Source organism: Thermobia domestica, chromosome 12 (genome assembly GCF_964235325.1).
Source record: "Thermobia domestica chromosome 12, izTheDome1.hap1.1, whole genome shotgun sequence".
Classification (NCBI taxonomy): Eukaryota; Metazoa; Arthropoda; class Insecta; order Zygentoma; family Lepismatidae; genus Thermobia; species Thermobia domestica.
The window spans coordinates 80,571,777-80,599,736 of NC_137465.1; the positions used below are offsets into that span (position 1 = coordinate 80,571,777).

The following is a 27,960-nucleotide window of genomic DNA, read 5'->3' on the forward strand; positions in this document are numbered from 1 at the left end:
ACCTTACAATCTAACCAGATTGAGAGAAATAGAACCTTACATAGCTGCCACCAGAAAAAAAATGCTGGCCAATTCGTATGCATAAACCATTGTTTCGGCTTTTTTATTTGTAGTATAATTATCCTCCTCCTCCTCCTCCTCCTCAGTGTTCTGCTATTAATGACGGGCCAGTTTCCGTGAACTAGGTAAGAAGTTTCCATTTTTGCGATTTCCCGCTAATATCTTCCTCGCAACCCAACATAATATACCACTCTAGTAGTAGAAAATGGATCGATCTGGATCAGACCTGAGCCAGTTTCAGCCAACTCACAAGCCACTGAGAAAATGACCACCATGCACCGTGAGCCCACGGTCTTTTACGACCTCCATTTTAGGGGTGTATTCATTCCCTTTTACGAGCACTTTTAAGGGGGTGTATTCATTCTCTTTTACGAGCACATTTTAGGGGGTGAACTCGTTCCCTTTTATGAGCATATTTTTCAACTCCTATGTTAATTACGAACACATAGAAGAACAGATAACACATAACACTACGTAACACACAGCAGAACAGATATCAGATAAGAATATGAAACATTGAAGGGGTGTATTCATTCTCTTTTACGACCTCCATTTTAGGGGTGAACTCATTCCCTTTTTTCAACCCTTATTTTAACATAGGAGATAACACATAAGATTACGAACGCATAAAAGAGAAGATAACACATAAGAGTACGTAACACACATCAGAGCAGATAATACATAGCACAGCTAATAAAAGAACATGGCTTATTTTCAACCCCTATTTTAACATAACAGAAATGACACTGAGATTATGAACACACAACAGAACAGGTAATACATAGCACAGTTAATAAAAGAACATGGATTATTTTCCAACCCCTATTTTAACATGACAGTGACTACGAAACATAGTGAAGATTAGATAACACATAAGAGTACATAACACAACAAGGGTGTATTCGTTCTCTTTTATGAGCATATTTTCTTTTACGGGGGTAGCAAGACCCCCAACCCTCCTCCTTTCTCATCCAGGGCTTGGGACCGGCAATGGCGGAGTTTAAAAAAATAACATCATCATACTCTCATAAATGAATGAAGCATAATATCATTAGCATCAATAGTAGTGAGTGAGAATTTGTTTAAAAAATCCTGCATCGAATAACCAGATGCACGACATGCTAAATATAGGAAACAGTAATGTCCACAAAATTGAGATAAATCACCTTGAATACGTCTATTATTCCATGTATAATACAGACAGTTTCGTTTTAAAAACCTTATATGATGTTGTATATAGGGAGGTATACCATAGCTATCGAAATACTCTCCCACACACATATTAGATATATAAACAGCAACCCAATGTTCACCAGGCTTATCACTAGAATCAGTGTTTATAATTATAGCGGCTGGAAATGTATGAATAAACAAAGGTAACTCATCAGCAGCATACACACCAATAAAATGATCTTTAGGCAAATTTTGTTGTAATGCTTCATAAAGCTCAATTGTATTTAACATTTTCTTTCTTTAATTAATATATATTTTTCTCTGAAAATCAATTTCTAATTCTGAAGAGAATTCACCATAAATAATTGTTGTTACAGGAGATGGCAGTGCTTCTTTAAAATGAACCTCTAAACGTACACTTCCTTGCCGTTGTGGACTAGTATGAAATGCAGCACTTGCGCTTGAATCAGGAGTTAAATCAAACACCAGTAGAGTATAACCATTAGGATATTCAGCACGTGAAATATCATTACCTTGATTAGAATAATAAATACCTGAACCTGTAAATAACGTAGAATATGCTTGTACATATAGATTATTATCAAAATCCGTTTGTAATGGTTTGAAGGGGACTGGATTTCCATCAACATACAATGTAAAAAATGACATACTAAAATGTTGAAAATTGAATGGATTTGTTTAATAATTACCATTAAAAGCAGTATTAGTAACAAAACCAATAATAATACGTTTAGGCACTAGGCCTGAAAATAGATCTGGAAGTGTACTATCCATAATTCCTTGTGGCAGAGTTTCAGTCTTCACTTGCACTTTTGTTATAGGATATTTTACTCTAAATTTAGGATTTTGTAATACTTTATTTTGTGCTATTTTAACGGCCGGTGATACATCAACCTTTTTCACAAGCAATGTTGCATCTGTAATTACAACTTTTCCATCAGCATCTGCGTCGCCCATTAGACAAAATGTAGGTTTAGCTGGAATTAGTTTAATACGCAATTGTACACCATTCAGTAAAAATTTCTCCTGATTGAAAATATCAGCATGAATATAACCCAATAATTCAAATGACTGACTTAAAGCAGTGAGAAGAAAACGTTGTTTAAATCCTACATTAGCATCAGCCACACTGTCCATATGCCCTGCAGTATCTTTAAACCACATTGATGTTTGAAGATGCGTTGATTTAGCTTCAGCATTATAATTTAGTAGTTTTTCAATATACGATCGATATGGATATGTATGTGAAGAGTAGGAAATAAGTTGATTATTTAAATATACTTGCAATTCACTGAACATTGCATTGAGAAAATCATTTACAGGGCCGATTTTCTTATCGGCAGAAGTTAAATTAGAACCATCTGATTTAGTAATTTTACCTTTAACATATAACATTGTGTGCGGTAAGTCAATATAGTCATCCCCATGACCGGGGACTACAAATTCTATTGGTGCATTATCAGCTAATGAAGCCACAGGTTTATATGGAACTATTTTATTACCTATAATACTGGTTTGAGTGGGTAAACCAGCAAATAAATCTAATTCTGATTTCATACACTCACACTGCATTTTTTTTCTCTCTTTTCTTACTATTATATTCACACATGGTAAAATTTACAATACCGTATTACGTCTACGAAAATGTAATTTTACACATACACTGCCATATTGGAAAGGAAGTGGATTACCTGTACTATCTCTTAAATCTATAATAATTTGATCAAATTGTTTACGTTGCACAGTGACATAATGAGGATTATCAAAAATATGTACATTATTAACACCATGCTCTGTAATATTTGTATTTATAATACGTAACAATGGAGCTACGGTGTCACCCACCATTTGTGGTTCTACAATATCACTGTAAATATACATAAGTGTAGGTAGCGCTTTTTGTAAATCAGGTGGATAACGAGCATGATGAACAACTGCAATATCTTCTTGTTGAATATGATCAAAACCTAGTATTCGGGCTAGTTCAGGAGATAGGCGTACTTCTATATGCTTCTCTTGATCTTTTATTACTCTATTAACCTCAATTCGTTTCACTGATGCTTTGACTTTTAATTGTAAATTTAATATATCACTTTTATGATTAATTTGAGATAGAATATCATCAACATTATAATAGTGTCCTGGTAAGATTTTAGTTATGTTCCAGCTTTCTGTATTCATGAGACGATAATAAATATTATTTGTATATTTGGAAACATTCTGAAATGAACTTGTATAATGCACTTCAACAACAGCTGTTTCCCACACTCCTTTCTCCAGTACAATAGGTTGATATAATTTAGTAGTATAACAAGCAAGAGTATTTTGAGGAAAATATTTCATAGAACTATTGCTAGGAAGTGTGAGATAAAAACTATCACTTTGCTCCATAGTCAATCAATCAAAAATATCTTTGGATCTTTTTATCCGTTTCACACCAGCACCACTAAAATGAACTTTCTTTCTTTTTCTTCTTCCAGATCCTTCCAACACCTGATTTAATTTATTTTGAGCTTTGTTTTTTAAATTTGTTTTGGCTTCTTGCCATCGATCTTGTAAAGACTCTTCAATAGGTCTATTATTATCTAGTACATCTCCTGCTACATTAATTCCTGTACGTATCAATTCTTTACCAACAGTTTTTGCACCTTGTTTTAATAAAGGAAATACAGTACGAAATAAACCTCCTAGAAAACTACCAATGCCATAACCTTCTTGATATGGTGCACCTCTATACACGTTATAATCACTTCCTGCTTGGTGTATGTAGTAATTGAGATAGGGCTCATTCATCTTTCTTTCTTTCTTTCTATATACTTAAAAATATCAATAGATAACAATAGAATATTATTATTATTATTGCTTATAAGTACACCATTTGCGTTTACGGGGTGGAGGACCATCTTCTTCTTCGTCTTCTTCGTCTTCTTCTGTTAGTTTTCTAATATAATCTATTCGTTGAGGATTACCAATGTACTCTAAAGGTATATTGGCTTTTGCTAATAATGTAGCAAAAGGTTTCCAGCCAGCAACTGAAATATTTTTCTTACGACATCTAACAAAATCGGATATCAAATCCACTATATTTGCACCTGGAATTAATTTATTATTAATATTCACATTTCCATTATCGTCCCATTGAATATTTGGATTTTGTTTCAATTTACGTAATAAAGGTCTCGCTTTACGTTTACAAATTTCAGGGAGAGTAGATATTATTTCATCATCATCCTCCTCATCCTCGTCCCCTTGTTCTTCCTCTGTAGTAGTAGTGGTAGTTGCTGTTGTTGTAACTGCTGCCGGTTTTTGAATTATATTTAAATATTTTTGTAAGACTTCTCTATATTTTGTCCATTTATCTTCTACATTTAAACTTTTATTATTTAAAATTTCTTTCATTTCATCATCAAGATTAAATATCGTTTGATAATGATGTAATTTTTCTGGTGTGATTAAAATAAGTTTTTGTGCGTTTTGCATAATTATTTAATTAAACTAGATAGTATACCTCCAATAATAGGTGCAAGCAAAGCAGTAAGAAAACCACCTTTTTGTATAATTATTCGTTTTTTCTTCTGTTTTAATGACGGACCTTTTTTCACCAAATATCTCAGTTCCTTTTTATATTTTTTTAGCTTATTTATCTCTGTTTTATTTAATGGAACATTTCCCTGTAATACGTTATAGGAACATTCACAAATAGAGCGAATTAAATCAGGATCTGCATTTTGTAAAATTGCCTTACGTGCTTTCGGTTTTGACTTTGCTAAAAGTTTTAACATATGTGCATTTTCCTTACTAATCATTTTTTACGGCTATTAAAGCACAAATAGTTGTTAGAATATAAACCATATTACAATTATTATTTTTTTACAGGTACATAAACATAATTAAAAGAATCTGTTGGAAAGATATTTGTTCGAACTCGCTGCTCATCAGGAGTATTTTGTTTTAAATCAAAGAGTAAATAACCATGAGCAATTCGAGTTGCATCTTGATATGCTTCTTGAATAAATTTTGTATTACCTGGATACAATTGTCGTGCGAGATAATTAATTTGAGCTTGGTCTCTAGGATTTTTAAAACAAACAATATAATGACAATTTAACGAAATATCCCGCATTCCTTTTTGTTGATGGAAAATATTCTGTGTGATAAATATTACACTTATATTTCTATGATGACTACCCTTAGTAAATATATCTACAATCCGATGGTCACACTCACGCATTAAATCATCTATAATGACAAGATGTGGACCCTCGTGTGCTTGAAATTCATTATTTTGAGGTAAACCTTCTTTAAACGTACAGTTTGAAATAGTATCATACAATGGTTGCCATTCACCATAACACCATAAAATATTTTTAAATAACTTGCTATAATGGTCAAGAAATGTTTTAACAAAATATGATTTTCCACAACCTGTGGGACCTGCTACCATACATGTAAAAGGAATTTTCCATTCCATCTCTATTACAGATATATTGAATTTATTTTAAATAGCGTTTTTAAATATTTTGCTTTCTTTTCTCCTTTACATAAAAAACAGCGTTTGTGGAAGAACAAATTTGGTTTAATATACTTTTTACTTGTGATACTGATAGACCTCGTGATGATGATGATGATGATGACAATTTAACTAAGCAACGAAAATTTACAGTGTTGCTAGAATTTAAAATATAAAATTCACCTTTTGAAATTATAAAATCTACAAGAAATACTTGTGACGACATGCTTCACCTATAAATTCTTGACTTCTCTTTTTTTTACAATATAGTATGTTTTAAATCGATCCAAGAATTTTCACTTTTTGGCAGACCTAACCATTTCACATAGGCCTTATTATTTTTCTTTCGCAACACTTTTTCAATTAAATATGTGTTTGGAAATTTCGTTAATTGTAATTCGTGTCCGTAAAATCTTCCTTCAATAGGTTTATTATTTGAGTCTACTAAGTGATATGTCGGAGGATTAGTGAAGAAAACTTTAGCAATTCGAAAAATTTCTGTACTCCAATTGCGTGTAAAACCTCTATCAAAACCAGGACGCTTAAGTTTACTAATTCTTACATATTCACCTATCTTAAATTTACTTTTTCTTTTTATCACAGAAAACTTTTTGCAATAGATGTTTGTCAATAGATGTTTTTCATTTTCTTTTTTAATAGCGTCGATAGGTTTCATTTTAATAGTGGAATGAATAGTATTATTATATTTATGTAGTAATTCCGGCAGAATGCCAATCCATTTATAATTTCCCTGCAGTGTAAATTTTCTCCACATTAAATTACGTAACGATCTATTAAATCTTTCAATAATACTTGCTTTCACATCACTGTACGTGGAATAATGTTTAATGTTATTTTGGTTCATCGCCTTCTGAAACTCTGAGTTATAAAATTCTCGACCCCTGTCAGTTTGTAAAAATTTAGGGCTTTTGTTTGCTTCTCTCAGCACTGTTATAAATGCTTGTGTAATTTCTTTCCCAGTTTTATTTTTCACAGGAATAGCCCAAGCATATTTAGAGAATGTATCTATCACAGTTAATAAATATTTGAAATTTCGATTAATTTTTGCTAGACCTTTCAATTTTCCACTGTTCATTTCAACTAAATCAGCTTGCCATAAATCATGAATCCCTTTCGTTATAACGGGTATTCGAGGATAGTTTCGTCTTGCACTTTTATGTAATTCTGCAACTATTTGTTCTCGAACTGATTGTGACATTTTCTTAATACTAATATATCCAAAAAAAAATTTATATCGTATTTACAATATACAAATCGTACATTTTACATCTTTATTATTATAATACCCCCAAGGAACAGTGTGTATATTACAATTTAAAATTTTTCTTTTGTCATCATACGGATCTAATGCTAATTTTCTTACCTGATTTGTTGTTAAATTATGGTATTTACTTTTAATTTCAAATTGTGTTTTATAGATCGTTTCGTTTTTAAATATACATGATTTATAATCGTCAAACGTAATTTGTTCTTTAACTATATTTTTCTTGATCCCTTTACATTTTTTCAATTCTTTATTTTCACCAGTTTTTATAGCATAATTTTTTGCTCGTAACCCAACATATTCAATCATAGGAACTCCACCTAATTCGTCTTTCATTTTACCCAAAACGTGTTTATTTCTTGTGCTATATAAAGAATTATTTTCAGGATAATTTGAGGTGTCAAAATACTCATTCATATCTTTTATATCGTTATAAATATTGTTAGTTTTAATTTGGTAAATGAAAGAGTCAGTATCCATATATGCAATTCTAATTTTATCTCCATATCGCGGTTTCATTATATTATAATGGAATTCATACATTGCTAATTTTGATAATTCTAAAACTGTCGCTCCTACGTAAATTGGTTTATTAAGGGTTACCGATTTTTTTACCATATGAAACAATGCCAAATTATCAGCCAATTTTACCCAATTTTCAAACTGATTTTGCGCTACTAATTTTTTACACTTTTTTTCATTGTTAATTAATTTTATATCAATTCGTTTTCGTACATTCTCCATTGTCTTTCCGTATACCGAATTATTTAATAACTTATAGAAATCTTTTTCAAATTCAATTGTAGCATTTGCACGGCGTTGAGTATTTTCTTGAATATAAGATGCAAGCCATTTAGATTGACGAAACCATAATATTTTATGTACTTTTACCAATATTAAACCTTGTTTTAGATAAAATTGTAATACTCTATAATGCAAGATATAATTCGATTTCGGTTTAAGTGTCAATAGTAATTTTGAATATTTACCATTCGGTGGAACTTCATTAGTTGGAGCACACGGAAAATCAGAATGGTATTCGTGTAAATCAGTTGGATACTCTAAATCCACTTCTAGAAAAAATCCCCATTCACTATCCGTGGGCCAATTGATAATTTTATGTTTGTCTTGCCAGTTGTCAATTTTATCCTCCCACCGAAAACCACCATATGGTAAATAGTCAATCATTGATAGTCCGTACAGATTATTCATGTCAATATACAGTAAATAAGATTTTTCTTTTTCCGCATCAAAATCATGTACGTAAGGATTATTAGCTTTGGCATACCTTAACACAGCTTGAGTAATACCTCCGCGAATCGATTTTTCTACAAACATATACATATTGATATCTGATAAAAGTTCAAGTTCAATTTTTGTTCTATATAACATGGCTTGCCATGCCAACCCAGGTGCAGTAAAACAATTAATCGGATCAATACAAAAAGCATTTAAACATGTCTTTCTAAAATTCTCCAACACATCTGCTGTGAGAAGTACATCACATTTTAAATATAGATCGTGGTAGTCCCCTAAATTTTCACATTTAAACACACGCCAAATCAGTTTTGCATATTGATAATCAGTCTCGGAAATTTGTGTTCCATTCAATTTGCTACTAAACGCCTCTCTTCCAGGAAATTCAGTTTCTTTAAATGTATCTAAATTTGTTATGTATTCATAAAAATAAATTCCCTTACGGAGAATTAAAGGAAACTTTTCATCGGAAAAATATTGCTTTGTGTAGACAAATTGCTCAGGTTTTAATTTTGACACCAAATTTTCGAGACTATACGGTAGGAATTTAAATAAGTCTACAAAACGTAACTCGATAGGTCTACCATTAAAATTAAAGTGCTTAGAGAATGTTATGTATTTCTCAGTGCTTTCAGCAATTACAAAAATATTTCCCGGGGTGCAACCTAATTCTTTCACAAATAAATGTGCATCATACCCAGACAAATTATGGAAGAAGACAGGGATAAAATTACTTTGACGCTTAATTTGTAAATTACACTTGTTGCACACCGTGGCAATAAATTGACCAGTTAAATGGTTATGATGTTTAACTTTTCTATTGTCACTCGTATATTTACTATCACAAACTGAGCATTCAGTGGATAGGTTAAACTCCTGTAACTGAGAACTAGTTAATGGTATTAATGGTTTTTCTTGATCTAATATGTTTATGATTTTTCTTAATTCATTCTCCATAGCAGACATAAACTTCATCGATACATTTTCTCCCCGATAAATAACTAAATCTGATTTCATATAGTTGTTACTCCAACATACAATATAACCAAAACTGCATGGTATATGTTGGTGAATTTGTACTGTATGAGATCCACTTTGTTTATTTATAGGTTTTAATAAACTTTCCATATCTGCAATTATTATCACATCATTCTGTAATAACAATTTCAATTTTCGAAATTTTAAAACTTCTCCTTGTTTCGGCATGTTAATTTTGGTTGGAGTGTGTTCTTTACATAATTTGTCATGTTCATCTAATTTTGATTTGTTATAAAAAGATATTAAACATCGTCTACAAATAAATGTTTGATGAGTACCTAACTGATGTCTGACTAAACCATTTAAATTTGTAATTAAACAATAATGAGAGTTTAAATATAATAAATCAATATGTTTACCTACAGCTGTGTTTTCGCTTATATGTAATGGGAAAATAGTTTCATGATCATAGTTAATGCCATATATATTAATGGAAATTTGTTCTTTAGGAAATACGGAATTATACATATGTTCAAATTTGCTTATGTGTGCTATTTCGACTGGAAATTTTTCAAATAACGGTAATAAAGTATTACTATATTGTATGTAATTATTCACACGATGTGGATTATCTTTTGTGGGATGCAATATAGCTAGAATACTATGCATAAAACTTCTGTTATCGTTATTTTGAATATTTAAAACACATTTTGTGGATAAAATCCATTGAGGCAATTTTATATGACTCTTCAATAACGCATTGATATTTTTTATTAGACAATAATGAGAGTTTAAATATAATAAATCAATATGTTTAAATACACCTGCATTTTCGCTTATATGTAATGGGAAAATAGTTTCATGATCATAGTTAATGCCATATATATTAATAGAAATTTGTTCTTTAGGAAATACGGAATTATACATATGTTCAAATTTGCTTATGTGTTCTACTTCGACGGGAAATTGTATATTGGTTTTTTCAAATAATGGTAATAAAGTATTACTATATTGTATGTAATTATTCACACGATTTGGATGTTCTTTTGCGGGATGCAATGCAGCTAGAATACTATACATAAAACTTCTATTATCGTTATTTTGAATATTTAAAACACATTTTGTGGATAAAATCCATTGAGGCAATTTTACATAAGTTTTCTCTTTATGACTCTTCAATAACGCATTGATATTTTTTATAAGACAATAATGATTGTTGCAATTTTCTTCACAATACAGTAAATCAATATGTTTAAATACACCTGCATTTTCGCTTATATGTAATGGGAAAATAGTTTCATGATCATAGTTAATGCCATATATATTAATGGAAATTTGTTTGTTAGGAAATACGGAATTATACATATGTTCAAATTTGCTTATGTGTTCTACTTCGACGGGAAATTGTATATTGGTTTTTTCAAATAATGGTAATAAAGTATTACTATATTGTATGTAATTATTCACACGATTTGGATGTTCTTTTGCGGGATGCAATGCAGCTAGAATGCAGTACATAAAACATCTATTATCATTATTTTGAATATTTAAAACACATTTCTTTTTGGATAAAATCCATTGAGGTAATTTTATAAAAGAAGAAGCGGAAAGCGGATCATATTTACTGATTTTAATTTCTAAGTGATGGTTTGGTTCAGAACATAAAGACCACCCTGATTTCTTAATTGCCCTATTTTCTTGTTCAACTAAAATTTTATTAAATAGTTTTTCAATTATAGCATTCAAATCTGTACTCGGCAAAATAATTTCGTTACCACTATTTACAAAGAATCTACATGTTTCTAAATCTACTGGTTTTACAAAAGTTGTAGCCAAAGAAAAATTTACTTTAAACGATGTCTTAGTTTGTTCTTGTTGTAATATATCTAAACAGTCTTTTCTTTTATTCTTTAAAAAACATCCACTATCCTCATTTAAATCAGTATCACATTTTAAAATAAATTTTTTTAAATTATTATTAAATAGAGTATCAGAATTGATAATATTTGATTTAACCTTTTTTGTTGCCATTTTTTTTAAAAAACTAACTCTTCAAAGTTACTATAATAATTTTGAACTGAGTTTTTATAATATAATATTAATAGTATTATTATAAAATGTCTTACTTACAAAAGAAAACAAAACCACACTATTAATAAACCACACTAATAATATAAACGCACACACACAAAAAATATCTGAACTTTACGCTTCACACGGTAAACATGAAGTGATTACAAAAAAACATGTCGGTCAGTCTTTTATACCTGTCTGACAGTATTACGTCATGTTGCGCAATAGTATGAGTCATCCTCTGGGGGATTCCCCTCTTTTTTTTTATACCTTTGTGATTGATTACATTACGTTCAGGGATTCCTATCGTTGAATGACGACAAGTTATTGTCTGTTAAAGAGAAAACTAGGTCAATGTTTTTTCAAATCCGGATGAATGACGTAATGAGAATTATCTACATATGGCGGAAGTTATTATGTAACTGATAACAAAACACGGAAGTTTCGCATTCTTTAAATAATCATCTCTGCTATGTTCAAATATAGGTTAGAACAAGTTCACTCCTTAAAAGAATCTTTGCTATAAGGTTCGAATGTATTATCTGTTATGTTCAAATAATGGTTGAAAAATGAGAACGAGTACACCCTCCCTCCGTAGCTATGTCTTATCTGTTGTGCTGTGTGTTCATAGTCTCAGTGTATTCTCTGTTATGTTAAAATAGAGGTTGGAAAAGGGAACGAGTTCACCCCCCTAAAAGACCATGGATTCAAATAGGGTGGAACAAGTCTTATGTATCTGCTGTGTGTTCACCTCTGCTATGTTTCGTAGTCTATGTCATGTTGAAATAGGGGTTGAAAACGAGTTCACCCTAAAAATGGACTATGCTCAAATAAGGGTGGAAAAATAGGCCCACTGCTATGTTACGTATTCTTATGTCATTTCTGTTATGTTAAAATAGGGGTTGAAAACGAATTCACCCCTAAAATGGTATGATATTCGTACTCAGCATGATCGAAAACCCCCATATGCCTAGTTTTATCCAAATCGGTTCAAAGAGCGTATCCAATCGCTATGTTACATAGGTATTCATTGTCTTAAAATAGGGGTTGGAAAACGAGTCCACCCTTAAAATGGAGGATGTTGTGTGTTACGTACTCTCAGTGTAATTTCTGCTATGTTCAATTAGAGGTGAAGAAAATGAATACACCCCTTGTGCTATGTCCGCCATGTTTCGTAGTCTCTGGCATGTTGAAATAGGGGTTGGAAAATATGCTCATAAAAGAGAACGAATACACCCTTGTTGTGTTATGTACTCTTATGTGTTATCTCCTATGTTAAAATAGGGGTTGAAAAATTTGCTCATAAAAGGGAATGAATACACCCCTAAAATGGAGGTCGTAAAAGACCGTGGTCTCACGGTGCATGGTGGTCATTTTCCCAGGGGCTTGTGAGTTGATCAAAAGTGGCTCAGGTCTGTTCCAGATCGATCCATTTTCTACTACTCACTCTCCTTATTACAATCTATCAATTGCAACCTTCTTACACACTCTCGCTTTCCTGATATCACCCCCTTTATTACATGTCTCAGAATGCAATCCCTTAGCAAGATCGAAACTTGTGATCCGTCCATTTTTTCGCTCCTTATATCGTATCCTTTTTCGCTTCCAATATTGCTCTCGTCTCTTGCATGTTTGCAGCATTTCCCAATTCGTTTTCCTCTCTACCCTGCTAACCTTCTCTATTTTCCTCCACATCCAAATTTGTAAGGTTAAAATTTAAGCAATCAAGTTCGAAAGTCAAAATAAAATTTGAAGTTCTGAATATAACATGATTTTTTAGTAAGGAATATGTAGAATTTCTTTTAATATTTTTTCCTGTGTAATAAACAAAAATTTAATTACGTTAACATTCCGATTTTTCTATTTAAACACAGCGTTCCTGTCTGATAGAATTATAAGGAACTAATTGCACTGAAATATCATTCTGTAAGGAATTACCTTTTAATTTTTTCTTGATTAATTTATCTAGAAGATATTCGCAATGTTATATAAAATCAGCGAGTAATTTAGTGCCGAGAAAGTCAAATCACTACCGCAGTAATATTATTATTATTATTATTATTATTATTATTAATAATAATAATAATAATAACAATAATAATAATCTGAAGGTGACCAAGAAAGTTCTGTCTCTTTTTGTGGAGGTCTGTGTTCAATTGGACCTCACACCGTGAGTTGAATGCGAATGGAGATAAGGCGAAGACGAGACGAGACAGCATTTTCATGAAGGGGTACGAGAAGAGACAGAGCTCTTTCAATAGAAACATATCCCAGACAGCAATTTAAACTTGCTGCAAGTTTGCCCAAACTTGCTGTTGCAGGTCAATTTAGCTTGCAGCAAGCTATATTATGCAAGCCAATTAGCTTGCTACAAGCTTGGGGCAAGCTAGTAAGTTACATCAGGGCAAGGCTTGCTGCAAGCTTGCCTTCACAACTGAAACACAAGCTAAATTATCTCAAACGCAAGCCAAGTATTAGCGAAACTCATCAACCGCAAGCCTGATTAAGCTAACTGCAAGCGAAAGACACGCCAAACAAGCGATATGCAAGCTTGCGCAAGTGAATTTAGATCTACTGAAAACTTAATAACAGGTGTAAGTAGCGTAGTTTGACTTTGCACTTTGCTTGTCTTTAGCTAATTTAGGCTTGCCTTTGACTAAGATAGGCTTGTATTTAGCTAACGTAAGCTTGCCTGTGGCTAATGTAGACTTGTCTTTGGCTAGCAAACTTGCCTTTGGCTAAGGTCAGCTTGTCGTTGGCTAATGTAGGCTTGTCTTTGGCTAAGGTAAGCTTGCAGTTGGCTAGTGTAGGCTTGTCTTTGGCTAAGCTAAGCTTGGCGTTGGTTTAACTATAGTTGTATTAGGCTTGCTTTTGGTTGGGTTAGAACTGTCTTTCGCTTCGTTTAGCTTGCCTTTGGTTTAGTTAGGGTTGTCTTTGGCTACATTTCGGGTACTTTTGGCCAGGGGCGTACGCAGGTGTGAATCCTAGGGGTCCTGATCCTCCTAAGTCACTGTTCTATAAATTTAGCATAAATTCAGGTGTAAGTTTACTAATCCTAATATAATTGGACTTCATGTTGAACTTGATTCCCCCCGAAAAGATCTGAACCTTCTCCGAAATAAATTCCTGCGTACGCCCCTACCTTTGGCTAATTTCCACATTTACTTCTGTAGTTGTCTATTATTGCAGACCTTTTCTCCTTTCAAAAAGTGTCATTGTGCACCATCAGAACAAATGAAAACTGATGGACTAGAACCTTAACATCCATGTTAATTCTACTATATAAGTTGTTATACGAGGGTTATCTGACAAGTAGTAAGCTTACCAATAAAAGTACGAGTTGTTTAAAGTATAAGCAACATATGACCGTCTTGTTTCTTATTATAGTCCACATAATTATGAAACAAATATATATCTTCAGATACAACAGTCGTAACTAATTGACCTGAAATAAAATACTGGTATAACGATCCCTTACCTGATATTGTTCCAGAAGAGGCTATCTGGAAAACGAACACCCGAAAGTATTGTGAAAATACATATGAAGAAACTATCCTAATACGCAACGTAACTCGATGGGTAGTATCTTCGTTGTACAAGACGTCAAAATGAAATTGAAATGTTATTTGTGGTTTAACTTGTGCTCCACAAAGCAAATTTGGTGCGAGGTAGAACGAACCAGAGATCCCACACATCACAGGAAGCACTACCAGTGAACTACTACGAACGCTCGAAGATCGTCTGAAATTGTTATACAAAACCGAAGAACATAATTCAGAACTATTTGAACATGAATAATGATGTCGGAGCATTTTTAATAGGACTGATTCCGATCAAGATGATTTTGGTTCACCTATGTTACCGTCATTCTACATTTACCTTTATTTAAAACTGAACTAAAATGATGCAGTGAATTTCAGTTGTAGAGTTGTGTGAGAGGCCAAGATAAAAAACCGAAAGTGGAACAATAAAGGCAGAGAAACGATGAGAAACACACATCATACTCCTGTGAGATCTTCAGACGCAAACTCACTGCCTCTCAGCTCATCCTCGTGTATTTACCACTATCCGTATTGGCCAGGGTATAAGCTGCACATTTTATCCAAATTCCAGTTGTGAAAGTTTGGATGCGTCTTATATTGCAACCGTACAATTATAAACTTTCGTCATATCGTATGCTGTTAAAAAAGGTTGATTTTCTATTTTGAAATAATAATAATGAACAATGGAACTGTTGAAACTAGCCGCATTATAAATACCGCAATATTATCCAACAATAGCACTGTCAAAACAGTCGGCATTATTGATAATATTCTGATTTTACTATTGCGTTTAATTTATTTTCTTCATTTGGTTTATACACAGATTTTTTTTTCTTTTTCCATTTCAAATTTTAAGATGTAGCTTATATTCGGGCCAATATGGTATATCTACCGATAGTGCATGATATTTACCTCTACCGTATTCGAACAATTTCCTATAACTCATCCACTGATAGCAGAATCTATTGACTATGCTAAGTAATACTGAGGAGGAAATAAAAAGAGAAATTGGTTAGCTTTGAATAAATCAATTTTATTTGGTAAAAATCTTCTATGTATAATCTTCATAATCTTTGGTAAATTCTTCAGAAGTTTACATTGTAATGTTAAATTTTAAAAAATCGTAATGGTTTTCTTTTAACATAGATCATGTACAAATCAATAAAATACAGTTATAAATTAAAAAATATAACATCCTGCTGCTTCAATCACCATTTTCTCGGTCCATCGAGGCGGCTTTCTTGAACTCCCTGGAAAATACAGATGCGAATTTAATGCATTAACTGAGTAGTGTACTTTTCTTGCTTCAAGATTTACATCCTAAAAGCATTAGTAAAGATATTTAATTTCCAAAATCAGGCTCTCTCGCAATAGACGACCTACTAGGTCGTATCTATCGTAACAGATGACTTACCCTATATTTACCGTTGTTTATGAATAATGTGATTTGTGTACAGATGCAATTTAAACTAAGCTGGAAACAAAGCAAGTCCTAAATAAAGTAAGTAAATAGAGTGTGAGCAACGGAAGTAAATTCAAACTTTGTGGTTTACTACCGTACAGATTGTTGCCAAATTAGTCACTATTCAATATAATGGTTTAGACGAAATTTTTGGTGTTTGCAAAAGTCTGTAATCCCAAAATTCCTGATTTATTTTAATAATGAAATTAATTGAATTGCAATGTCAATGAATCGTCACGATATTTGCCTCGTGCAAGTTAACAAAAGATCCAAAAATGTTCTCTATATCATCTATTTAAATTTTTAATCTGTAACTACAAAAAAGGAAAGAAAAAATTAAAGGAAATATTCAATATTACGTCCCAAGGTTATGTCCTGTAGGTTAGAGACGGTGGTGATAATGAGTGAAATGGTGGAATGAAAGTGAGAGGAAACGGAGGAAACTCGAAAAAACCCAGGCACACAGTGTTTGTCCACCCCGAAGCCTACTTGGCGGAAGCTGAAATCTAACCAGGGATCCACATATCGGAGGTAAGCACATTGGAAAACTCCCAAAAGGGGGCGGGGTAGGGAGAGAAAAAAACTTACGTGTAACTAAGGACAAATTAAATCACATTATCTGTTCTTTGAATCTCGACAGCTGAATTACTTTATTACTCATCTAACTTACAAGGAAAGGACTAAGTCATGATCGGCAAATGGATGTCTACGTGTTTCTCAACAGATACTAAAATTAGAAGCTCAAAAAATCAAACCCCAGGTGCAAATGTGCCCTAATATGTTTTTATTGCGTAGATTTGTATTGATTTTGTATTGTATGCAATTAAGTCATTTCATGTCACAGCAACATGTTAAAAAATTGAACTGCCTGGAACTTTGTACTTAAAAATACTTGTTTCTACATAGATTCTACTAAGATTACTAAAACTATTTTATATATGGTTACGTTTTGTTTTTTCGGGTTTTCGGCCAATTTAACTTTTTTCTTTCTCTCTGGAGAGAGCGGTACACGTGTAAACAAAAAATATTATATCCTGTCAAACAAGAGTTGTAAAATACAAGTTTTGATACATCATTTTAAAGCTTTGAAACTAAGAAATCTGATTCTGTATTGAATATGAATCAGTTTGCAGTACCTAGTTTCTGATTGGTCAAAAACCGTAATAATACCCTTCGTGAATTTCCGCACAACAGATATGTTGTTTTCTTTGAAAATTAAGGAAATCTTTCAAATATAACCGTATAAAAACCGCTTTAGAAATATTAATAGAATATAGAAACAGTATTTATGTGTACAAAGTTTCAGGCAATTCAATTTTTCGGCATGTTGCTGTGACATGGAATGACTCTTTAACACAATACAAAATCAAAACAGATTTGCGCGTTAAAAATATATTAGGGTACCCTTGCATCTGAGGTTTCATTGTTGAGCTTCTAAATTTAGTTTCTTTCGAAATACACATGCAGATATCCATTTGGCGATCATGACAAAGTCCTTTCCTTGCTAGACTACTACCTTACAGGAAAAAATAAATCAATACTTCAGAAGCAAAAATGTATTTCACTTAAGTATTGTAAGACGTTGTTCGAAAAAAAATTCCTTATGTAGTGATAACAATGGTTTTAGTTTCATATACAATTATTACCAGTAAAATCCATCACTCTTAAAGAGAAATTAATATGGATAGAATTAAAACTGATTTTAAATGCCGCTCATTATAGATTTGGAACTACTTTTTTATAAGACTATTTACAAAAGCAACCACTTTTAATAATAATGTTGTTACTGTTTATGCAATATATCATACCTTCATTATACATTATCTTGACATAAATAATGATATATTGTCGAAACGGAACAACACTTCTATTCAAAGTAATTATTTTGGTAAGATTTTATTTTATTAAAAATGTATTATTGTCGAGAAGGAAGCTTAGCTCAAACGATCTTGATCTTATTAAACCTCTAATATCTTATTATCAAAGATAACAATCTACAGTTATAAGATGATTCTATCTAACACTTAATATACAATCATAATGTATTTGCAATAACATTGACTTTGAATTACTAAATTCTTGAACCTGCATGATCCTTCCTGGTGGAAAAAAAAAAAAAAAACTTTTTCATAAATCATCATTCTATACTAGCTAACACGTAAAATTACAAAGTTACAATTCATGATACAATAAGACACCTATGTGACATGATTTTATCTCTTCACCAGTAGGGCTCTGTGTTACTTATGAGCATCTAATTAATCATAAGCAGACAACACACAAGACAGTTTATAGTGGTATTGTCTAATGCTCTACAGCTTAGACTTTAAAACCCTAAATCTGGGTTGGTGAAGTGACAAGGAAGCAATAATAGAATCTTGTAAAAGCTAAAATAATCTTTCGTCCTTTTAATTTTTTTCGAAAACAAAGGTTGGCCCCAATTCTCTCAGTGCTTAAATTCACAATACCATTTAATCAATCACACGCAGGAAAATGTATAAAACTTCCAGAAAGAACATATTTTTATTTTATACAAGATTCCCAAACATTCTGCAGGTGTGGTACTAAAAGGAAATTGCTTTCTTTCTTTCTGAAAAACTAAATTTCCCGAAAAAAGAAAGAAACTCACCTTCTCTGTGACCGATATTTTGCCTGCTGGAGCCAGTGGCAAATTAACTCCTTAATCTTGCTTTTGGTTTCCTTACCTTAGATCTTTTTGACTGCAGCTGTAAAATAAATAAATGAATATTTTTTTTCAGCAAGATATAACAAAAATGAGGCAACATTTTTAAAGATTATTCATAAAACAACATATTCTACAGTGAATGTGTAAGTAAACAACTTTCCACTAGCTGCTAAATCTGAAAAATATTCCAAATAACTTGTATATTTCTCTGCAATAATAACTCTTTCTAATACGTTATTTAAAGCAGCAGAGATAAAAGAAGAAAATTGACTATTTCATTAAAAACTGAGTGGCATAACTAATAATAAATGAAGACATAGTTCAAGTGAGAAATACATTAAAAAAATCATAAAATTTCTACCTTTACGTATCCAATATAGCTATGTTTCTATCGCAAAGTTTCAATCCATAACTTGTACCTTCTTCAGTGCTGAAAAGCAACGTTGTTTTACCTCTTAACATTCTGTGGTTTGGTGAACGAAATTTATAAATGAAATCTTTAAGTTTTACGTCCAACGTTTATGCCGGTTAAGCTAAAGGAGACGGTGGTGAGAAATGAATGAAGTGGTGGAATGAAGAAAGTGGGAGAAAACAGAAGAGCCCCGATAAAACCCACGAGCACGATGTTTGTCCATCACGAAGTCCACACGGCGCGAGCTGGGATCGAAGCAGGGACCCCAAGCATCGTAGGTGAACGCTCTATCGCTAAACCACCGCTCCCCCTGAACGAAATTTAATCCATGTATGAAAAAATAAATAAATAAATGAAATGGATCTTCTGGTTTCACCAAACTACAAAATATAAGAGGTAAACCAACGTTGCTTCTCAGCACTGAAGGTAAACAATGCATTAAAACTCCGATGGAAACATTGTTATATTGGATGCACAAAGGTATGAAAATGTTCCCTAATATGAATCTGATCATTTCCTTAAGTTATTGTGAATTAAATGTTTGTTAATCACAAAGATAGCATCATTCTAGATGTGTAACCTAGTGTTTTACACAGAAATATGTGAAAATCGATCATCTACTATCAAGTTTGATACTATAAACCGATGTAATATCTACTTGCAAAACTTACTACACTGCGATCCATTAAAGCAGTGATCTCTCGAGCCATATTGCTTGTCAGTGGATAAGAAAAAATAAATAAATAAACCCAACACGGATACAAGAAGCTAATATCGGTAGACGACAGCAAATATAAAATTGTATTTGATATAGTTTGGGAGAACCGGAACAGGCAAGAAACTGCAAAAGGTATATACGAGCTTCAAAGGTTATTGGCTACGATCTTAAGCGTTTCTTCACATTTACAGTGCATATACTGCATAACTTTATGATATATTTACTCAGTAATACAAACACTCCAAAAGCATCCAAAGTCCTTTAATTTCAGCGCCTTTTAATATAAAGTTATTCCTAACAATTCAAGTATGTTCAGGTTCTCCTATATTTTGGATTCAACTTACTTGAGTTTATTGATGCATCTTAGAATTCTTTTAGGAAGAGCAATTTTATTTAAAAGTTAGGAAGGTCGGCTTAAGTTGTTTTCCTCTATATACTCATAAAAAACATAATCCGATAAAATTACAATTGCAGGAACCGCATTTCCAATGTAATTCTAGAGAAATTAAAAATACTACAACAGTACAATATTACAACTGTATGAAATGTATTAATCAGAGAAAGTCTATTTGGGATGGAAACTGCATGTCTACATTAAGTTTCGTGAATATAATAAACTCTATCTGGTATAGAAACTACACATTTTCATTGTTTTGTGAATATAATAAACTCTACTTAGGATGGAAACTACACGTCTCCATTATGTTTTGTGAATAAACTATTTTGGATTAAAACTTCACGTCTTTATTATGTTTTGCGAATATAATATAACAAACTACACTAACACGATAAAAACAATAAATTTGAAGAAAGTAAATTCATAGCATTTGAACGGATGGACGCTAGGCCAAAGAACATGCTCAAGTGGTTATACGTTGTTAGTGCATATACTCCTAGCTCCATTCTTTGTGGTTTTCTGGACGTCAAGCCGCTACCCCTTAATTCAGATAGCTATCTAACTACCTCATGATGTTGGGCTAATACCGAAAAATACATTTCACCAGAAATGAGTCCAGAATCGCATACAACAAAGACAAACTACTCGACTACATGAAACCTCAATGAGAAAATATTTACCATATATTGTCTTGCACAGAATTGTACAAGAGAAGGGCCTTTTAACAGTATTGCTGGAAGATACTCTCCCAGAAAAGGAAAATTGCACCGCAAAAGAGTCAGCAATCAGTCTTCTCAAAATGTTGATTACAAGAGATTTCACATCAAGCCCTCCAATTGTAGCCAACATCTTCACCTGTAAAATTAAAAAAGAACAAAGTTTTAATACTCTCAACTGTTTTAAGATTTTATTCTATACTATATATTACTTTGCTCGTCGTCAGTGCTCGAAGTAGGGGGCTATGGCATACACCACCTCAGCAAGATAGTGATCAGCGTTCCCCTATTTCTTATTGATTTTTTCGCGTCCCGGGACGTTCACTTGCTAGGTGTATGGATGGATGATATGCTTAAATGAAAGAAATGGCAGAACCCTGAGAAAATCCACGCGGGAATTTTCAGAAACGAAGGAACACATTGTCCTCTCGTAACCGTAACATAGAAAAACGGCTGAATAGTTAAAAATAAACTTTAGTAAAGACCACAAAGAGGATCACGTTTCATTTAAAATCAAACTTATGTATTTGAACGGGAGAAACTTCATTTTTTAAAAAATCGTAGACATGATGCCCATCGTTTGGTATATTTGGCGTTTTCTTTTACAAATCTAATAGTCATTTTTCACAATTTTTAGGTCATTTTTCCATATTTTTTATGTCATATATCTATATATTTTAGGTCATCTACTTCTGTCCCTACTTATTACACTTAAAAGAAGAAAAACACATCTGCACAACTTTTTGTCAAATAAGAAGGTTCGCTCCGAGTTGGAATCACTGTGTCTGAAGAAGCCCAAAGTTGAACTTAAGAGAATTTTCAGTTCAAAACAACCACAAAGAATCAGCTCACCCTTTTTGAACAAGGTGTACATCTTTTATTATGCTGGTGATAATCATTAACAAAAGTGGACATAACTTGAATATTTTGCAATGAAAGCTATTCCTATGCTGAATTATGATCACTGAAGAGGTAAAAACTATAACAGCTGTGAAGTTTTTGTTCAATAATGGCAAGAGCAGCAAACATAAAAGAAATGCATAGTCCGAATAAACTTAAATATTCCGGAAGACACTATAGCTCAGTGGTAGAGCGCTCATCTGTGGTGCGTCAGGTCCCTGGTCCAATCATAACTCTCGTCACGCGGGTATCGTGTAATGAACAATCACGCTGAAGAATCATGATCTACTTGCATTTTTCAGTAATTTCCTATGCTCACATATTATTTTCATTTCTTAATCCTCTATTCCCTTCATTACAATCGCCGTTTGGTTATTGAAGTTGAGCGTTCCTTTTCATCAGCAATAGGACAAAGATCTATAGTTTAAAGTGGAATCCAAACAACCATAATCGTTCAAATTTTTAAGGCTTTCCTGCGGGGAATGGAACCCGGAATCCCGTATACCTAGGCTCACGTGCTAGCGAAAAGTGTTATCACCAGAGTTTCATTTAGTCTTGGAGCATAGCCATAAGACAAACTTTTAAAAATAGCACTCAAGCGATAATGTTTCTGAAGTATGAAATAATAGTTCGTACAGCATTATTTGACTGTTGAAACCACATTTAAAGAAGTTCAACGGGGCACCGAAATATTCTCGGTCGCCAATACGTAGTGCCTTTGTTTTTATAAATTAAATATACGATAAGTTTTCGTATAAATTTATATAACATATAGACGATTGATTCTAATCAATGACGTTTGATTAAATGAAAACAGCATTGCAAATTCAAACGTTTAGCATTTGTTCTTTATACTAACGAAAGAATTGGCTCAATCAGATAATGGAAGACCAGAAAATGAAGACGGTGGTAGATGTCGGGAAGCATTTACATGGACAGGCAATGGCAACGGCGCTTACATTTTAATTCACGTGAGACACCTGAAGCCTTATGCAGAGTCGTTTTGACGCGAGATTAGTGCCATACTAAAGAGTTCGACCAACATATATTTCCTGCAGCAGCCAGGCCTTTAGTATGACGCTAATCAGACGCCAAAACGACTCTGCATAAGGCCCCTGATCTGTGGATCTACTAGTATTGAATGTTGAAACAAACAATTTTTCGATTATACGGATACTCACCTTTGCCAACGCGCCTGCCTTATACAAATCTTGCCCAGACAAAAATTGAATGCAATTCTAGGTTGTAATAACCACCTACCACAAGTGTTGCTGCATTCACATTTATGGGTGCATGAATTTGTAAAATTTACGGAACAAAATATGTAATATAATTTGGAAAGCTCACTTCATAAGGAACCCAAATATCTGGACACTGAACCTATGAGTTCGATATTTCTTGAGAAATACATCAATAAAATTTTCGCTAATCAAACATGAAATCACATAGGAGAACACAGACAGAGTTGGAAACCCATGTCGCATAACGGTCCTCTGCCATTATTAAGGCAGTAGTGATCAAAAGAAAAGTAAGTACCTTACCTGTACACAAGGGCGCCCATCAGGGGGGCAAGGTGGGGCGCTCGCCCCCTCTAAGAGGAAATTGTACTTGGGAATATCGAAAACCCAATAGAATTTTTACATTAGTTACGGCAAAATTTGAAACTATATTTGAAACGTTGGTTATACTTGCCCCTCCCCCCCTCCTTGGAAACCACAACATGGACACCCTTGCCTGTACAGTCAGTATTTCCTCAGAAATACCTTACTGAAAGTAGTACTTCTGAAGCATAAGGGCCTAGCATTTCTCTTTGACTGCGAACTTAGCAGACAACGTAAATAAATTTATATTGCAGGAAGTATACGCAATTAGTTATAATGGACGAAAACAACGTGTCCTGCGGGCCTCTAACAAGCCTTCGTTTGCTCGGCAATATTGTATAAAACATTTGATTTAGTAGTATTTTTGGCGAAAGCTAAACTAACTTAACAAAAATTAGGCATGTTTAAGAAAATAGTAATAAGTTCTACCAAAAAAATTTAGATCCCCGAAAGCCGACCTATGCCAAACATACGTGCACATCCATAAAAGAGGATAGTGTAGTTTCCCGTAGTATCCTATTGCGTAAGGATTTTTTAAATATACATACCGGTATATTGTTTTCTGCTCTCACAAGAAAACGCTTTCTTAATATTTTACAGTCATTTATAACGGGGAAGTTACATCACTTCCTCAACCATTCACATACTACCATACTTTATGGTCACTCTTCAAATCGCTCTGCCATTACATTGATGAAATAACATTTATGGGCATCAAATGCACCCTTACTTCCATAACAAGACTTTCTGAAGGGGGAATTTCACTACCCGTCACCCATTCACGTACTATTCTGCTTTAAGGACGCACTATTACCTTCACGAAATATTAACAACCATTTAACAAATCTCTTTTGGAGGATTCCATTTTATGAGTCAGGTGAGGGAAGTATAGCGTTTTCCAGAGAGTCCCTCCTGTACTTTGTAATTAACCAACACAAGTGGACATTTCAGTAATGTTTTCAAATGAAATATTGGTCAAGGGTAAGGTACTTCCTTTTTCCGATTACTAACGAAATGCTCTCTTCAAATTAAAACATATTTCTTCCATAAATTTATGACTATGTACAATAGGATAGCACCCAGTTTCCGCGAGTCACAAATACTTGCTAAGGCTGTAAGATATGATTTTGTGCTAAAAGTTGAATTTGATGCATTCCAGTATGCACCCATAAAGTGTGAATGTAGGCAAGAGATTTTCGCACGTGTTAACACATTTGCACAGTATGTGTCGTATGCAATGACACATTGTTACAAAATACTTCAAACCCAGTTCCCCTTGTTGCTATGCGTTAAGATGAACGTATAAAGTGATCCACGGGTGTATCGAAATTTAATCCATTTACGCGCACCCATGTTGCTAACGCGCCTCTCTTTATGGATACTCCCATGCGGGCCCACCAGTTATGCTATGTCCTGACGTGAAATGATGCAATGTTTGCTTGCACTGGCCATTTATCACAGCTTAGTGTGTGTTCTTCGCAGAACAATACTTTTTCTGGTACATCAGCTTCCACGCATCTTATCAATCTGTACGCAAATAATTGGACATGTACAGGAAAATTAAGCCTGCAGAATGTCTCAGGGATTTATTTATTTTTAACAAGCAAATTGTAAGCCAAAAATACAAGACATGTTTTATTTATAAGATTACTGTAGACCCCATTATTCTTAATATGTACGATAAATTTTATTAACAGATTCATTGAACCAAAAATATAGCCCAGACTTTGGAGATAAGTATACTTCCAATTTAATCAATCCTTCCTTGCCATGTGTACACACTCATAGTTAAGGTAAATAAAGCATTTGAACAAACAAATTTTAATTAAAGTGTGAGTTTGCATTTGTATAAATTCATATACAGTGACTCACATTAATATTCGGACACTTGCATTTTGTTAAAAGTAGGAAGGATTATGAAATAAATGAGAGCCGTGTGAGTGAAAAAATTAGGTATTTAGATATTCATATACTTATAGAAAGAAAAGAAGTACAAATATGGTGTCTTGAACGAAAGAAGCAGAAAGAACTTACAGATACTGATGACACTGTGTATTTGCAACGCCACTTTAATATTCGGACACCTAATACATAGATGTTTTGTGTGTGTTGTTGCTTGCTCACAAACGCTTCGCTAGTACTTAGTGAGAGACCCACGACGTTTCCTGACTTCCTGTAAAGGGTTGGACATGTTTCCAACAAGTTTGTTGGTAGAATGGGGCGATATGTCATCCCATGCTGCACGGAGAACCCTTTTCCAATCGTCTCGTGACGTTACTTGTACCCGTTTGACCTTATGCTGTAGCTCATCCCAGATATGCTCTCTAGGGATAAGGTCGAGACTCTGCGGTGGTGTTTCAAGCACTTTCGGACAATTATACAGCAACCATTTGCGCACCACATGTGCTTTACACTTCGGGTCATTATCCTGGTAAAATTTAAACATACCCATAATTCCTAATTTTTCAGCACTTTGGTGGAGATTTTGCCGGAGAATATTCAAATAAACCTTCTTTCTCATAATCCCTTCAACAAACACCAATTCTCGCACTCTCGATGCAAAAATACACCCCCATACCATCACACTTCCTCCTCCATGCTTTACCTTAAGTTGAAGATTTGCAGGATCTAACTTTGTATTTGGCTTCTGCCACACAATTATCTTGGCATCGGACTCATGGAGATTGAATTGTGATTCGTCCGTGAATAACACGCCATTCCACCAAGTTGGGGGCTTCTCAATATGAACTTTAACGAACTTAACTCTTTTATCTTTGTTAATTTTACTAATAAAAGGCTTTTTTCTAGCTATTTTCCCATTAAACCCTTCACTTCACAACACTTGCCGCACAGTTTCAGGATGCACCGTCTTCCCTGTGTCTTCATACAGCTCTACTGTTCATTTCAGCGCACCTATTCCGGAATTTGCTTCACTTTCTGAATCAATTTGCTTTTCTCTCCATCATTCAGTTTCACAGGTCGGCCCTTTTGAGGCACTGACTCGATTCAAAATCTCTATTAAATCTTTGTACAATGTCAAAATGGTGCTTTTACAAATATTGAGTAGATCTGCAATTTCCTTGTACGATAGACCTTTCGCACGGTGAAAAATTACTAACTGTCTTTGCTTAAACGTTGTACTTGGTCCCTTGTGCCCCATTTTCCTTTTATGCTTTCTCTCGGTCACACTAATCACTCGTAAACTAAGTAGATACACATGTCCTGTCTCGGGACAACTTAAACTGCAACTGGAACTCTTCCACTGTCTCGCTCGCTATCGATAAACAAACGTTAAAACAACTGTCCGAATATTAAAGTGGCGTCCAAAATACAGTTTATTACAATTGCGTGCTCATGAAGTGGACTTAATTTGCATAATTTAATTAACTGATAACATATTTGTTCGACTAAACCATTGCCTTTTTGCTTGTTTTCCGTTGGTTTCCCATTTATTATTTTTTTACATGTATAGCAAGCAAATTATGTGTAATATCTATGGTGTCCGAATATTAATGTGAGTCACTGTATATCAAAGAATGAATATTATTTGTGTGGTGCATCTAGTGCACTATATATATATATATATATATATATATATATATATATATATATATATATTTGCCATTAAATATAGATATATTTATGTTGCATTTATATTATTGTACTAATGTACGACAGTAACATACACCGGCAATTGAAATTCAGACAACATAAAATGGCAAGCATAAAATGAGGAAGTTCATATTTTACTAAGGAAAAATTCTGACTTACCTCCTTCTATTTGCAACTCCTCCTTCTTAATAATTTATCTTCAAATACTGAAGGTGCCAAATTGCGATTAACAAATATAAAATGAACGACTACTATTTTCCCTTTAATCAACGTGAATACAAAAAAGACGCTAACAACGCGAACACTACCAAGCAAGGCGCCAAACATTAAGAGGTCAGCGTCACGTGGTGTTTGAGAACAAATGAAAGTCGAACGCGCGCTGGCTTTTTACTTCAATTCAAGAAAAACGTCTCGCAAGCGAAGCTTGGGTTGTCTGTACTATAGCTTGCGCTAAACAAAAATAAGCTTTTGTGTATAAGCGAGAGCGAAATAAAATCAAATAAAAGCGACAGGCAAGCTTGCGGCAAGCAAGCATGCTGTCTGGGATGTGCTTTTCG

At 33.4% G+C, this 27,960-nt stretch overlaps 1 long non-coding RNA gene across 2 annotated transcripts in view; it reads right to left on the bottom strand.

Annotated features, from left to right (window-relative positions):
• Nucleotides 1-15,921: 15,921 nt before the first annotated feature.
• LOC145665739 (uncharacterized) overlaps nucleotides 15,922-27,960 on the bottom strand; it is a 39,756-nt gene continuing 27,717 nt past the window's right edge. Inside the window, exons 1-4 of one of the 2 annotated variants that reach the window (XR_014127627.1) lie at nucleotides 27,563-27,757; nucleotides 21,255-21,429; nucleotides 18,991-19,087; nucleotides 15,922-16,149 (exon numbers count right to left, since the gene is read on the bottom strand). This is a non-coding gene — a long non-coding RNA (uncharacterized LOC145665739). Of the gene's footprint in view, nucleotides 16,150-18,990; nucleotides 19,088-21,254; nucleotides 21,430-27,562; nucleotides 27,758-27,960 lie in introns of those variants that run through there. The other variant, XR_014127626.1, reaches the window with a different exon arrangement.